This window comes from Mauremys reevesii, linkage group 2 (assembly GCF_016161935.1).
Source record: "Mauremys reevesii isolate NIE-2019 linkage group 2, ASM1616193v1, whole genome shotgun sequence".
In the NCBI taxonomy this organism is placed as follows: Eukaryota; Metazoa; Chordata; order Testudines; family Geoemydidae; genus Mauremys; species Mauremys reevesii.
The window spans coordinates 283,802,788-283,817,517 of record NC_052624.1 but is presented as its reverse complement, the minus strand read 5'-3'; the positions used below and the strand labels follow the sequence as shown (position 1 = coordinate 283,817,517).

Here is a 14,730-nt window from a genome sequence, read left to right as displayed (position 1 = left end):
TTAGAATTAGACTGTTTATTTTGGGGTTTGTTACACTTTGCATAATACACTGAATTCTGCGTAACTGATTCCTAATATTCCAACGGGGGTCACTTGGAATTCTTATTTTATTACTTTCTTAAAGCAAGCCCAACGTTCTGAATCTCCACAGTCCAAAAGGTGACGTAAATTTTTCACTCCCTTCTTTCTGTTGTCTCTGGGTTTAGATATTTCTGGCTTGATCACTAGATCAGGCAGAGGAGAAGGAGCCAGAAAACCCCTGCCAAAATCTGAAATAGGCATCTTCAGTGGTTGAAGAACAAACTCAGGAAAAGGATCTGCTGTTTAACTGTACACATGCTAGTCAGTCAGGTACTTCGTTGCTGTGTCTCCTCCGAGCTGCAAAGCCTTGCATTCAGATGGCAAGCTGCTATCTGTACGCTGGGATATTTAGTGGCTTTTACCAAGTTAGCTGGCTAGTGAAGGGCTGGCATTGTTCTGGCTTCTATCAAAATTTGTCTGTTAGCCAAACAAATACAGTTTCACCCTGCAATTCCCACATGCCAATCAATGGCATATAGGGATAGCGTAGAGAAACCTGGATACACAGACATTTGTAATTACACAGCAATAATGCTGCTGCTGGAAAGAGCCCTGTTCTTTGTTACCTCTTTACACCTTGTGCTGAAGGGGGACTGCAGAGCAGTGATGAAATGTAAGGAAAGAACAACATGGGAAGGGGATGCACAGTCTGGTCCCCTCAAGGACGCACGTCTGGAGTAAAGCTCTCTCTGAAGGATACTGGGACTTTAAAAGCATGGGATTAAATTCTGAGAGACTCAAATGCCCTTAATTTTTAAAAATCACTTCAACTGTGATTCTATATAGCTATGTACAAATCCTGTCATTGGAGGGTTTTAAGAACAGGTTAGACAAACACCTGTCAGGGTTGATCTTGGTTTACATGATCCTGCCTCAGCACCGGGGGTGTATTTGGTGGCCTCTCGAGGTCCCTTCCAGTTCTACATTTCTGTGATTCTAAACCACATTTAATGATTTTTCTCGTCTGCTGATATTGATAAGTGTCTTTCCTACAGAAGAGAGCGGGCAGGCTTGAGAACACCGTCCTAAACGTGGTTGGCCCCAGCCGTTTTCCCCGGTCACAGCTTTCTGTGTGTACCTGCCCGCCGGCTGCCTCTTCGGTTTCAGCTTTGCTCCCTGTTCTTACTAGTGACATCTCCATACAGGGTGCTGAGAGCAATGTCTGGTGCTAGTGAACCACACAGCAATTCCTCTCACTTTCAACAGAGCAATGAAACTGACTATAGGCAAAGTCCCATCAAAGGCACAGAGTAAACAAACCCGGGAAAAGATTGTAGGGATAGCTTGTAACAGTGGGTGGTACCAGAAGTTCACAGGGGAATGTGGTTATCAAATCAGTGAAAGTAAAATGTATTCTGCAACACTAGTTCAATCAGTTGGTATTTCTGCAATCAGCGACGCTTGCATTAGGTGGGAAGCCGAGAACCTAGAATGGGGAAGGTCCCTTAATCAAGAAGGAGAGTGGGGAGTTCAGAACTTAGACCTCTTTGGGTCATCTTGTACATCACCCTGCCAGCGCAGGACTGTTCAGTATGTTCCCCATGTGCTTTATTTGGGCCCGTTTTTAAATATGGGGAGATGGCATCGAGATGGAGCATTGCATGCTGGGGTGGGGCCTCTCCTCCCTTCAGGCCCCCTCTGCATTAAGGAGAAAAGGATGGGCATAATTTGCTGTGCTCTATGCAGATTATGTGCAGCCTTTGAGCCCCCATCAGACTGCTGGTTCAGCTGTCGGTTCAGCAAAGCGTGGGCACCCTGTGAGAGCACTGTGTCTGCGTATGGTACTGCTGTCTGTGTAGTAAATAATGCAGTGTGTCTGTGTAGCATAGCTGGTAAGTAAGACACTCGTCGGTTCACTACATTGTGAAGTAATGAAGTGGAAATGAACTCTCTGCCTGGAGAAGAGAGAGGGGAGGGGATTAACCTCCCGACAGTAGCACTCCGCTGCAGAGATTGATGGGATGTGCTGACGTCGGGCGCCAAACACGACCATCTCACTTTGCAGAGCAATTAATCTAAAGATTCAGTAATCTGTCATCCTCTCACACTCCCTAATAGGTGGCGGGAGTCGCACCAGAGCTGGGAAATTGTTGAGGTGGTTTGAGAAGGGCTTTGCATGGTGTTTTTCCCCCCTCCCATTCCCTCCCCCTTCCTCTTGGCTTACGCAGCTGAGGAAGAGTTGATGTTTGAACATGTTAGAACATCCTTTCCTAGCTGTACTCTGGGATGGCAGGATTCTAGATGGGAAGCATGTGCCTGTGGTTTCATCACATTTTTTGTGTTAAGGCCCTGATTCAGGAAGCCACCTGAGCATCTGCTTTTTCATTCCTAGTCAGCAAAGCACTTACTGTCTTCAGTGAGATTTTTAGAATGTGCTTAACTGCTTTGCTGAATCGGAGTTTAAATGGGTAAAATGCTGGGTTTTTATTCCTGACTTTTTTCCACATTCCATCCAACCATTGAGTGGGATGGATAAAGGGACATGTTCTCCTCAACTATTTACTATCCTGTTTGTCACTGTCAGTGTGTCTGCATGGCTAATGTTGTTCTTACTACTGATTCACCCAGCATAATGATGTACCCCTTGTAATAGCTGAATTCAAATATATGGAGGCAACGTACCTGACTTGTGATCACATTCCAGCATGTGCTTGCTGCAGCCTTGGTTCTGCGTAGGAAGCTAGTGCAGTTATTGATTGAAAAACATGTATTTAATCTGGAGAAAGTGGTCTAGTGGTCGTGACAGGGAAGGATCAACAGCTTTGTGTGTATAGTGGATAGGCATTTCTCTACAGCTCTGCCAATGCATCTCAGCTCTGACCTACAGTATTGTTCCAACGGCAGGCTTGCAGTCAGTTTTGTCCAAGCACTGCCCTTCTGAGCAGGAGCCCAATCTCATATACTTGTCATGAACCTTATGAGTGTTGACTGTTACTCTTGATTGATGGTTGCAAGCAGTTTAATAGATTTATGCTGTGGAAGAGATTGAGATGAGGCCCCACCAAAACTAAACAAAACCAAAACAAAAGAAAACCTTCCTTTTTACTGGTGACTGAATTTGGGTTATGAAACAGGGCCAACATAAGTGAGAGGCAGTGCATTAAGTCACTGTGCTGGTGAGTCCCTACAGGCAGTCTTTTAAAACATCCGGTCTGCTGTCCTCCATGTAGACCATTAGAAGAAAGGTCTGAAGTAGTCTCTACAGAAGAAGGGTAGTTAAATAGTGCCAGGATCCCTAGGTCCTATTCCCGGCTCTGCCACAGACTCCCTGTATGATCTTGGGCAAGTCTCTTCACCTTATAGAAACCTCTTAAAGGGCATCAAAAAATAATGTACCAAAATAATTTTGAGATACTCTTATGAAAAGCATTATGGAAGGACATAGTATTAGGCCATGTCTATGCTATGGGTGCTACATTGGCACAGCAATGGTGCCATAGCTGTGCCACTGTAATGCCGTAGTGTAGATGCTTCCTACAGTGACGGAAGGGTTTTTTTCATCGCTGTAGGATCTCCACTTCGCAGAGCTCCAGTAGCTGGGTTGATGGAAGCATTCTTCTGTTGAACTAGCTGCATCTATGCCGGCATTTAGGCTGGCATAGTAACGGTGCGTGAATTTTTCACATCCCTGAGCGCTGTAGGTATGTTGACCAACGCTTAAATGTAGACCAGGCCGCTCTTCCCTGAGAGCCGCACAAGGATAGAAAATGCCAGTCAAATTGACTTGGCTTTCTCCAGACAGCTAATGTCTCTTGTTTTCTTGGGTAGATGCATATTTGCGAATGGTTGGGGAGAACTAGTATGATAAGTTACTGATTTGCGGTGGTGAGGGGTGTGTGTTTAAATGTATTTGAACCTAAAATATCAGGGTTGGGAGGGACCTTGGGAGGTCATCTAGTCCAACTCCATGCTCAAGGCAGGACCAATCCCTAGACAGATTTTTGCCCCAAATTCCTAAGTGGCCCTCTCAAGGATTGAACTCACAACCCTGGGTTTAGCAGGCCAGTGCTCAAACCACTGAGTTATTCCCTCCAACACCCCCTCCCCTTTTAAAAATTGGCCACAAAATTCAAATGTCACATTTGGACAGTCGAGAATAGCAGCTCCTAACCAAGCATACACAGGCTCTTCGGGCCAGGGTTTATTTGATTATAATGCCTAGGTTACACGTTAATGGATATTGTGTACTGCTATTGACAAGCAGTTTTGGACTGAGAGGCAGACTCAAAGTTACTGAGGGCAGGACAGTGCCTAGCTAGCTGCTGGCAGAAAAGAAGCAGGAGAACTGAGATGTGGCCATTGTCAGCCATTAAAAAAGGGACACTGTAGTCCCTAGTACAGGCTGCTTGCACAGTTGCTACAAACCTGGAAGCACAAGTGGCATGACATGTTAACGTTCTAGTGTTTAACCCCTCCCAGCAGGAGAGGATGCCTTGGCGTATTAATAGCCGTACGGTTTGTGAACTTACATGGCTGTACTGAAACCTAATGCCAACTACTTTCACACATGTTGCCCTGCAGATGGACAGAATTATTTCAGAGAGTCACTGTAAGCTACAAAATACATGGCTGTTTCTAGGGCTAGGAGCCATGCTGCCAAGTAAAAACCACAGATCCTTTATCTACATCGTTCTCTCATCCCTCTGCCTTTGATTAAAGCTTTATACAATGGAGGAAAAACTGGATACTGCAATAAGGAAGATGACTGAACTTGTTGAATTCAGGAATTGGGGAAAATATCCTGGTATAACAGACTGGACTCCTTCCTTCAGAACTGCTTCCGTGAATCCCTGCTGTCAATCAGGCATTGTGCTGTGCAGACCTGGAGCGTTGGAAAGCAGTAGGGTACTTTGGGGCCAGTCCTTGCTTGCAGCCAGCAGGGGGCTCCGGTGTCATTCGACCCCCCCCCCCTCTGTTTTCATTTCCTTGGCCTGCCCTTTGAATCCAAAGTTTCCTCCCTTTGAAGCTTCAGCTCCTTAAGTAACTGTCCCTCAGTGCTGCCTTTTGGTGGCTGACCTCTGCCAGATGGGTGAGGAAGCTTCAGGCCCTTATTTCTGATCCTCTCTTTTAAAATTTCCTTCTTGACGCAGTGCGTAGCCTGGGTATTATTGTGCATAGATTGGAAGAATGCTCTGTTTTCTCCGAGGATTCTGCAGAGATCCTTGCTTTTGAGTGTTCTTTCAGGATGGTAAATGGGCTGATTCCACCACATCACGTCGCTTCCACGGCATGTTTTCCATGGTCCTCCTTGCCAGTTGCTGCAACACAACCACTTTGATGGCAGCCCTTGCCTTTGCGTTCATAGCAACGTGAAGTCACTTCATCTCTCTGTGGTTCTGCCTTCCCTGGTTTGTCTTGTGTGCAGAGATTTAAACTCTGCACAATGGGGCCCTGATCGCAGCTGGAGCCTTTCTAGGAGATATTGAAGTGAACATATAGTTGTATGGTTATTCCACCTCATTATCTGGGAGTACTCAGCCCACCTCTGTGGGAATTGCCATTCACTGGTCTCCAGGAGAAGGCATTCGTGGATACAGAGTTATTTGCCTACAATAGGAGTTATGGATACAGGGTTATTTGCCTACAATAGGAGTTTTCCAAATATACCGTCTCCACATTTATCCTCCCTGTGCACCAAACAGTTTTGGAAACCCCTTTGTGCAGGCTGTCAGGAAACCAAGGTGGGGAGGCTTCGAGAGCATTCTTTTATTGAGATGCCTCTGGAGCATTTTAGTTGGCCTTGTTACAACAGTAGACTCTAGCAGAGTGGTAGTCCATTTTTTTGGGGTCAAGGTCCAGATTTCTTGGTGAAGGTATAGTCAAGGTCCAGACTCCAGAGAAAATAATAAAAAATAATGATAATAAGTAAATAAAAATATTTCAGGGTCTGGTTAAAAGCATCTAGCAGTCTGGATTTGGCCCGTGGTCAGCCTATTGACTACCCCTGCTCTAGCAGCTGTTTGGCTTTTAAGAACTCTGTGTCGGTGTGGTTGCCCCAGTGTTCACCACTTTAAGTGATCAATGAAACCCGCGATAATGAAAAAATACTCTTTCAAAGGACAAGAAAATGCAGAATTTAGTGGTGTGAGTTCAGGTAGGACACGGTCTTGCAAATGCTGAGCATAGCAGAGTGCTTGATGCAAGCTGTGCCAGCTGCCTTGACCATAATAATACGGTTATGTCCTGCTAGTCCTCTTCAAAGTACTATGCAAACTAAGTAATCCTACAGGGAGGGAAATATTACCCCAGTTTTACAGATGGGAGCGAGATTGTGACTCACCCAGGTCACACTGGGAATTGCTGCTAGAGCTGAGATTGGAACACGAGTCCCTAATTCCTGGGCCCGTGCTTAGACAAGTAGATCACAGGGGCTCTTGGAAGCATCAATAACCTCGAAAGGAGTCCCTTCCAACCAAAGGAAGATTGGGTTAGTGTGTGTTCAGTGTATAGCATTTACATTCTACAGTAATAAATGCTGCTAGATTAAAGCTTTTCCATAGGGTACCTCTTAAAAGAATATACTTTTTAATATTTGCAATATGAAATATTAAAATTTACAAAATGTCTCAGTTGGGGCTGAACTTTCAGGAAATTGTTGCTACCTCCTTTGTGTTGGTTTGTACTCTTAATGCCTTTTTAGAGAGAGAAACACACTGGAGAGGAGAGAGCGCTTTCATCAGTGCCAAATATTTCTATTGTTTAATATCGTATGTAATGCAAATTACCGAATGTTGCATTAGAAATTGCTTCCTAGGTTGTTATAAATTTCCATGTAGCTAAATATTGATAATCTGCTTCAGCTTTTTTTATATGCATTCTCTTAGGCTGCCATGTTTTTCCACTTTTTATGGATATGAAAAATCAAAGATGGTGTATTATTTTAAATAGCTGCCCAGTTTAGTTGTATTGTACATCCAAAATCATCTGTGTTAATCATAAGAACATATGAATGGCCATACTGGGTCAGACCAATGGTCCATCCAGCCTAGTATCCTGTCTTCTGACAGTGGTCAATGCCGGGTGCTTTAGAGGGAATGAACAGAACAAATAATCCTCAAGTGATCCATCCCCTGTCACCCACTCCCAGCTTCTGGCAAACAGAGGCTAGGGACACTTCAGAGCATGGTTTTACATCCCTGCCCATCCTGGCTAATAGCCACTGATGGACCTATCCTCCATGAATTTATCCAGTTCTTTTTTGAACCCTGTTATAGTCTTGGCCTTCACAACATCCTCGAGCAAGGAGTTCCACAGGTTGACTGTGCATTGTGTGAAGAAATACTTCCTTTTCTTTGTTTTAAACCTGCTGCCTATTAATTTCATTTAATTTCAAAATCAGTGGGGAAGGGCCGAGCTATATTTGTCTGCCAACCGCCAGCTTTCAGTGTATGTCATTAACACACTTTAAGGAAGGCAAGCTAGTGTGGTACTCTTGAGATAGGTGATGGGAGCTGAGGGGGAATCAGACTTGTATCAGGAAGCAGAGTTGTAAATTAAGTAATAAGTAATCTAGTAATAACAAGGGCACCCATGGTTTGTCCACCTGAGGGCTGCTTTGACAACTGTCAGGAGCCTGAGGGTGCTGCATAACAGATCATGTGTTGGCCCTTGTCTTTAATATGTTGGTGCAGCCAGTGGGGATGATGGGTCCCATGGTGCAGTGCTCCATCTGGAGTTGGGCAGCCCTCCCCCACCCTGCTCCTCTGTTTCTCCTCCCCATTGTCTTGTGTGCCTTGCAGCAACGTGATCCTACCTGCTACATTCTCACCAGCCCTTTCAGCAACAGTATGGGTGGCATCTGACTGCTGTAGGAATGAAAAAGATGGGAGATAGAGAGCGGGTTAGAAGTGGAGTTTGTCTCATGATCAGTTATCCTGCCCCCCCCTCCCCCCCCCTCGCCGTCACATCAAGAAGTGACACTGCTTCTGTCAATTCTCAGGAGCAATAATACCATATTCATTTCTCTCCCGCAAGGGGTGGTAGATATCTAGGGAATGCTCACAGGTGCTTCTGGGAGTTGTGCACATATATCAAAAGGAAGAGAGACCTCTGGAAGAATTTCTAAAAGTTTTTGCTGAGTTTGTAAGAAAAAACAACTTGATTGTATTTTCTCTAATATTCTTACAGGCATATAGTACTTTCTGGGGAGTTTAGATGGCCAGACTAGCTACCTGAGTTGGCCATTAACGTTGGCAAAAAGGTCTCTTGGATCCTGAATGTCCACAAGTGGTCGGGACCTCAAGTTTTACACCTCCAGAAGGTGGCACTGTCAGAAATACAACACTTTCCGTACCACTCTGTGGCATTGCTTTGGTACAGACTCGGAAGCGCGCCACCTACTGTAGCAACACCACTTCCTGCAGAATCGTGAAATTCCTTTTAGGTCTCCTATACAAATACCGACCAGGCCTTGACATGACTTATCTTACAAAATTTGATTAGATCAAAAGTCAGAGCTGTGTGGCTGCAGGCCATTTCTCTACAATAGGGCCGTAGTGGAGAGAAACTACACTAATGGAGTCTGATAACATTGCCGTGGGAGCCAAACTGATCTTTGTCTATCTGCAATCTGGCATTAATGTAGGGTCTTCACTTGCCAGGGAAGGGTTTTCACGTGGTGCTTTGTTGCCTTCTGCCTTGAATGAAATAATGCTGGTGAAAGACTTAAAATTAGCACTAGTTTTCAGTTCTCAGGCTGTGTAGAGAACCTGGATTTTACAATGAGTTACTGCTGCTTCCTGTCTCCTGCATTCTACAGTCCCTGCAACTGCTGCACAGACCCTGAGCTTCTTTTCCTAGCGGCAGAGCAGTTGTTCCAAGCTATTTTTTCCCCGGAGCTCTGTATTGACTTGTAAGATTTGTTATGATTGGTTCCTTTGTGTCAAAAGTCGGCCTGGGAATGTACAAGGATGGGGATGCTGCTCTGGTTTTTAATATACAACCCACTATTCCAAACTGTTCTTGCTGAAAGCTTCCCCCAAACCGCTGAGTCACGATAATGGTTTGGTGGGCTAACACTTCCTCCATTACCTTCTGTTCAGACCCTTGAGCCCCATTCACACATGGGAAGGAGCTGTGGTTCTTGGAAAGGAATGTAGTTGAAAGGAGCCTTCAGGCAAAGACAGAGGATCCTTGCAGGAGGAGATGGAGAGTATTTCAGGGGGCAGTTTTAATGCTGCTTGAACTGCTTTCAGGCTAAAAGACCCCTCTTCTCTCCACGCCGCACTATGTTAAAGTTGTCTTTGAAAATAGTGTTGTTCTAAGACTCAGTCAAATCTAGACCCACCATGGTAACTTATTGCTGTTTAAAAATCTGTCAAACAGGCTGATCCTGCTTGTGCTGTAGCTTGTCTGTGTGTGTTTGACACACCTTTATAGGGCAGGGAATGGAGTTTACCTTGGAAAGCATGTGTCAGTTTCCAGTGCTGGAGTAACTTTTCTTAACACCTTCTCTCTCACCGGTAGAAGTGGGACTGTAGGAATCACATTGCTAGGTTAATTTCATAAGCTCAGCCAAGACCTGCAAGTAACAGCAGCTTCCATGCCTCCCTCTGCTGGGCCCATGGCTGTTGCTAATGTGGCTGAAGGGTACAGTTGGTTAAATGCTTTTTAACTTAACTTCTCAAGCAGTGACATTGACGAAAGGTTATGTTACCCAGCCAGGCTATCGTTAAGTGTGTGTATAGGAGCTTGGGGGGTGGGGAACCTAAACCAAAATAGTTAGGCATCAGGCTGAAATCATTAATGCCTGTTGCCCACAGAGACTAATTAAGGAGAGCTGCAGCTGTTTTTGGAAGCAGTTTATGGGGATTACATAGCGAGCACATGCTGAAGGAGCTCCTAGAGTGTGAAACATTAGGAAATCTGTTTCATGCTGCCTCGTGTACAGCCACTATGCCCCAAAGAGCTGCTACGGGAGGGACTGGCACTGGCATATGGGAGGGTGCTGGAGTGGGACGAGGCTATTATGCGCCGTTTGCTTTGAAACCGCTGCTGCTGTGCCCGCAACAAGGCGTGTAAGGTGGCCCTGTGGCTGCTCCTGGTTTTCGATACTAATAGCCCATTAGCTAGTGTAACTAATAGGAAAGAATAATAGTACCACCAAAACCAAGAGGCTGCCTCTTTCGTTTGCCCTGTGTAGTAAACATGGATGCCAGCCAAGTGCCTAGCGAGGAGATCCTAGGTCAGCACAGAACATTGCTTTATTTTGTCATGTTACACTGCTGTCTGCAAAAGATCAGATTTCACGTTGTATTTGGTCATCTCCAGAATCCACCTTTCTAAAGAAGATAAAACAAGCATGTCTGAAATGCCGTTATCCCTGCCCCATAATCTTTTCTCTTTTGGTAAATGACATACTTTCCCTCCACACGACTGACTGCCGCTGCCACTATCCGCCTCAGTCTATGGAACAAACTGAAGAGGAGTTTACCAGTTGCAGTTTCACCGCTGCACTGCTAGAAGGGATAAAGCTAGGCTTCCCATCGAGTTAGGACTCCTGGGTTCTGTTGCTGGCTCTGCTATTGAATTCCTCAGTGACTCTGGTTGAATCACAATATCTGTTTCCCTACCCATGGATTGGGCCTACAGGGTGTTGAGGGTAAATCTTTGCAAAGAGCCCTGAGATTCTTGAAGGAAGAGTACGCGATAGGCGCTTTTATAGCGGCAGTGGAAGACACTGGTGAGATCGCGAGAAGTGTGTGGAGTACTAGAGCTGCGTAGGTAAACAGAGTAGTTTCTCATTCGTCCCTTTATTTTACAGCTAAAGTCATGTATGTGCCTTGCGTGTCCCACTGGACATGCTTTGAAGCTGTTGAACTCCATGTCTGTTGTCCTTTCTACGTCAGGTTTGCACGCGGGCTTTCTCTCATGTTTTATTCTTCTAGGCAGTGTTGCTATAGAATGTTAGAGCAGCGGTTCTCAAACTGGGGTCCGTGGACCTCTGGGGGTCTGTGAGGGTACTCCAGGGGGTCCGCTGGCCCTGCTGATCAACTCCTCCATCTCCCTCCCAGTGCTCCCTGCACACTGCAGAACAGCTGTTCCCTGGCATGCAGGAGGGAGGGGGAGAAGCGGGCACAGGATGTGCGAGGGGGCGGAAAGAGGCGGGGAACAAGAGGGGCAGGGATGGAGAGGGGGTGGGAAGAGGTGGGGTGGGGCCTTGGGGGAAGGGGTGGAGAGAGGCCTGGGGCTGAGCAAGGGGGACTTGGGGGGAATCCATGAAAAATTTTAAATGAAAATGGGGATCCTTGGGTTGCTAAAGTTTGAGAACCACTGTCTTAGAGTAAGTCTACATGGCATTTTGGGGCAAGCCTCCCAGCTTGGGCTGACAGATGTGGGTAGCAGGGCTCACGCTAGTGCTCTAAAATTAGCTGTATAAACAGGGCTTTGAAGTTGTGGCGCTGAAGCTTAGGGAGGGGGTGGGCTTCAGAGCCTGAGCCGCAGTTTCAGAGCACTGATGATAGTTGTTATTCGAGCACTAGCGCGAGCCCTGCTAGCTCAATCTGTCAACCTGGGCTGGGAGGCTTGCTCCAAAGTGCTGAGTAGACACACCCATAGAATCATAGAAATGTAGGGCTGGATGGGACCTCGGAGCTTTCCATAACACAACTTCTCCCTGTTCCTTTCTCTCTGGTTGTCCATAGACATAACTCGTAATTAACAGTAGTTAACATATGGGGAAAAGGACAAGTGTGGCTAGAGAAATCATTTCATCTAAGTTGGATTTTCAGACCTATTGTTCTTGCGTGTGCATGTGCAGTTTGATCTTGAAAGATTTCTACTCAGCTAGCCCAGGCACCAACATTTACTTGAAATTTAATAGTTTGTATTGAGAATGATTGATTAGAAAGCTCAACTGCTTAGTCTTTCAAGTTCATAGTTCCTTTCCTTAGTTTTCTCCCCCTTCTCCCTGTAATGGCATAGTTGTAAAGTGGCTTGCTGTTCACTGAGTTCTCAGTTTTTGACAGATAATACAGCCTTGGTTGGAATCCTGGGTCAGATCCCAGTTCTAACATCCATTCATGCAGTCACCTACTATTATTTTATAGTGCCTAAAATTCTGATAGATGCTTCATAGAAGACCTAAAAAAAAATAGACTCTTCTCCAAGGAGTTTATAATCTAAGTTTTAGATGTGACACAATGAGAGAGAAATGAGGGTAGTTGTCTGGTGGTGTTTGCTGTGAACCCCCCTGACCCCAAAGCAAGTATGAATCCTACAGAGGAAAAGGGAAAGTATGGCTCATACAACTTGTATTAAAAACATTAACTACCTTTCCCATCCTTGTTAACCTTATTTTCCTTCCTCCATTCCTTGAGCTTGTTAATTTCATCCACTGACTGCATCTTGACACAAATGAGATGGTAAGCTTTTCAGAGTGGGGAACGTTACAGTACAGCACCTGGTGCTCAGAGGACTTGGGCCCCGTTGTGGTATTGTACTAGCAATGACAGTAATGCTCTGCAAGCTTTCCTACAACATTCAGCCAATTCGAGCTTCACCTGGAACGTGTTTTCCTAGTCTTGAACCCCCACAAAGGAGCACAGAATTTGCCACCCCAGATCAGACCATAGACCTATCTGGCATCTTACCCTAGCAGGAACCAATGGATAATTCTTATGATAATTTATGCAGGAATTAACAACATTGAGAGAGTCAGACACAGGCTTCAGCTATTCCCACTCCTCTACTTGTCATGTATGGAATCTCTCTAGCATTGAGGATTACTGTTATGGCGTGTGCGGGGAGTTTGCTGTAAACATCTAGTTCTTTTTGTAGCTAATCTTCTCAGGGTTTTCTTGAGACTGTTTGTTTTTTAACCTTTTAAACAAGAGCCCACTGAATCATGGAACATTAGAGGAAACAAGAAGTGTCTCAGATCTCCTCACTTTATGCTTATCCTACCCAATGTTTTCTGTTAATATCCCGCCTATTTTCTATTTTGGAACATTGATCACTTAGGTGACCTTTATTGCAGTATTTGGTGCTATGTTGAGATGTATATTAGAAAGTAATTTGCAAAGTACATTTCCCTTGTATCCCAGTAGTGTCCAAAAAGGTGCTGAAATACTAAAACCAACAGCAGATTGTTCTATAAGTAGCTTGCAAAGAGAGACTCTTTCAGACTAACTTAAAAATAGATATGAATATTGTACAGAAGAGTTTCGCCAGCTATGGACCAAGTACTCAGCAGCTGTATATTTGGCTACTTCGCTGATGGAATAACTGGCAATTAATCAGAAATAGATGAAAGAGCACAAGGTGGAAAATAACAGCAGAGTAGATTATGCAAGAAAGAGAGAATTGAAGCAATTAGTGCTGAGTATTATTAGATTACAAAATACTCCATTATCTTCAAAAGGCTGCCCAAGCGTTAATTAATCCTGCCACAACCTGTGAGGAGGACGAGTAGCAGTAATCCATTTTTACTGGTCAGAACACCAGACACACAAAGTTAAGGCCCCAGTTCAGCAAGGTGCTTAGGTTTGTACCTAACTTATCACATGTTGAGTAGTTCTGTTGACTTCAGTCAGACTGATCCCATGCTTAAAGTTAGGCATGTGCTTAAGTACCTTGCTGAATCAACACCAAAGTGATTTGCCCAATGCTACACCCTGAGTCAACGTCAGAGATAGGATTAGAGTTTGGGGGTCCTGTGCCAAGTCCAACGAAACCTGCTGCAGAAGATCTTATCCTCTGGTGCTAACAAGGGTAAATAGAGGGCTAGAATAAATATTACACGATGCAGGAAAAATATTAAATGTGCAGCTATATTTTTGACAGATGCTAGAGATGTTGTGGATGAGCAGAACAGGGCAGCTAAAAAACCGCCACAACCTGCTGTGAGAGGACTATAGCTTTAACCAGAAACTTGGCTGCTGCAGTCTGATATTTATGAATTTTATATAAATTGTTCAGAGCACGATTTCACTGGCATCCCAGTATGATTAGAAAATGAAATTACAGAGCTTTAATCTAAACCATCCACGCTCCCAATCACAACAGGATGCAGATGCGACAAACTTGCTTTAATAACTTGGTACCCCTTGGGGAGGAGAGCTGACCGCTCAAGCCAGCCATCTTAAATCTCTGACATATCTGTAGGGCCCTATCAAATTCACGATCCATTTTGGTCAATTTCATGGTATAGGATTTTAAAATTAATACATTTCATGATTTTAGCTATTTAAATCTGAAATTTCACAATGTTATAATTGTAAGGGGTCTTGACCCAAAAAGGAGTTGTGGGAGGGTTGCAAGGTTATTGTAGGGGGTGGGGGCATGCGATGCTGCTACCTGTACTTCTGTGCTACTGCTGGCGGTGGCGCTGCCTTCAGAGCTGGGCAGCTGGAGAGCGGCAGCTGTTGACTGGGAGCCCGGCTCTGAAGGCAGAGCCACCGCCAGCTGCAGCACAGAAGTAAGGATGGCATGATATGGTATTGCCACCCTTCTGTGCAGCTGCCTGCAGAGCTGGGCCCTCAGTCTGCAGCTGCTGCTCTCTGGTTGCTCAGCTCTGAAGGCAGCGCAGAAGTAAGGGTGGCAATACTATGACCCCCCCTAAAATAACCTTGTAACCCCCTTCAACTCCCTTTTGGGTGGGGACCCCCAATTTGAGAAACGCTGGTCTCCCCTGTGAAAGCTGAGTACTAT

At 45.1% G+C, this 14,730-nt stretch overlaps 1 protein-coding gene across 2 annotated transcripts in view; it reads left to right on the top strand.

Moving 5' to 3' along the window:
- The window catches only part of ZC3H3 (zinc finger CCCH-type containing 3), a 331,469-nt gene that overhangs the window by 72,677 nt on the left and 244,062 nt on the right, over positions 1-14,730 (top strand). The window lies entirely within an intron of this gene.